This window comes from Chaetodon trifascialis, chromosome 1, assembly GCF_039877785.1.
Source record: "Chaetodon trifascialis isolate fChaTrf1 chromosome 1, fChaTrf1.hap1, whole genome shotgun sequence".
Taxonomy (NCBI): Eukaryota; Metazoa; Chordata; class Actinopteri; order Chaetodontiformes; family Chaetodontidae; genus Chaetodon; species Chaetodon trifascialis.
The window spans coordinates 33461370-33463178 of record NC_092056.1 but is presented as its reverse complement, the minus strand read 5'-3'; the positions used below and the strand labels follow the sequence as shown (position 1 = coordinate 33463178).

At 43.0% G+C, this 1809-nt stretch overlaps 1 pseudogene; it reads left to right on the top strand.

The window, feature by feature from the left end:
- The first annotated feature begins 346 nt into the window (after window positions 1-346).
- On the top strand, window positions 347-1481 carry LOC139343702 (piggyBac transposable element-derived protein 4-like; annotated as a pseudogene).
- The last annotated feature ends 328 nt before the right edge of the window (window positions 1482-1809 follow it).

Sequence of the window (1809 nt, the reverse complement as noted above, 5' to 3'; positions counted from 1 at the left end):
CTGAAACATTGGAACCTGGGAAAATTTTCTCTTACTGTACCAGATGTATCATACATCATAGGTCCCTTCACCCACAATCTCACCAGCAATATGAGCAAAAGATTCTCTGCTCAGAGGGCCTTGGAGCTAATATTAGAAGGGACAGATAGTGAAGTGGAAGATGTATGTTTGAGAATGCGAGGATAATGTAGAAGTAGATTCTGAGCATGAAGGACAGCTAGCCACAGGAGTAGCACGACAGCTAGCCACAGGAGTAGCATGACAGCAAGCCACAAGAGGAGCCCTACAGCAAGCCACAGGAGGAGCCCCACAGCTAGCCACTGTAAGAGCCCAACAGCACTCATATATGTCCAAGAATGGCCAGATTGAATGGTTTTCATCCCCAATGAGAGAGCCCCCCCCCCACTTAGCTGCTAACATAATAAGGACGGTACCAGGGCCCACACGAATGGCAGTGACTCATGTTCATGATATCAAGTCATCCTTTGAGCTGCTGCTTCCTGACTCGATTCAGAAAATCATTCTGGATATGACCAACCTTGAGGGGAGACGCATCTTCAGAGAGCACTGGAAAGAGATGGACAATGTACATTTACATGCCTACTTTGGTATCCTCATCCTTGCAGGTATAGGTGTATAGGTCAAGAGGGGAGTCGACTGAAAGTCTGTGGGATGCTGAGACAGGGAGAGCATTTTTTGGAGCCACAATGTCACTGAGCTTCCATATTTTCTCGAGGGTCATCAGGTTTGATGACCGGGAATCTAGAGTTGGCAGCAATCCGCACTGTGTGGGACAAGTGGGTGGAACGGCTTCCCCTTCTTTACAACCCTGGGCCTAATGTGACCATAGATGAACGGCTTGTGGGGTTTAGAGGCCGTTGCCCCTTCAGGCATTATATGCCCTCCAAACTAGCAAGGTACGGAGTTAAAATCTGGACTGCCTGTGATGCCGTTTCATCTTATGCATGGAACATGCAAATTTATACAGGGAAGCCAGAGGGAGGAGCCCCTGAGAGAAACCAGGGGGCATGGGTGGTGCTGGATATGTCATAGGGCCTCAGTGGCCACATCACATTTGATAATTTTTTCACATCCTACAGCCCAGGACAGGAGCTTCTGAAAAGAAAGCTGACAATGGTAGGAAGTCTAAGAAAAACAAGAAGGAGATCCCACCTCAGCTCTTAACTGTAAAGAGCAGGCCAGTCCACTCCTCTGACTTTGTGTTTACAGCAAACACTGCTCTGGTATCCTACATACCCAAGAAAGGCAAAAATGTAGTGCTCATGAGCACTGTACATAGGGATGGAAGGCTCAATGACCGGGATGACTGTAAGCCAGAGATCATACTCCATTATAACGCAACCAAAGGAGGGGTAGACAAGCTGAACAAGCTGCTGTCCTGCTACAGCTGCCAAAGAAGAACTTTGTGGTGGCTACTCATGATCTTCATGTTCCCTTTGTTGTTATTCACCTGTTTTTGATGTCCGGCTTTGGTTATAATAAGATAAAGATAAAAATCAATTGAGAATATAAGTTTAAAATAAAAAACATCAATGAAAACATTGTTTCATTTCATTTTTTCATAGATAAGCATAAATATAGTTTTTATTATAGTGGATTTTTTTTACATACATTATAACTTTATCACAAAAAAACAAATGACACTTCCATTGTTAAATGTTATCTAGCAGAGACTAATTGAAAACATTTATCATGTATGTTATCTATATTGCTTGGAATTCAGATAAAGGCAATATATGTTGGAGTTTTTTATGTTCATTTTTATTTTTGTATTTCTTTTAAAACCAA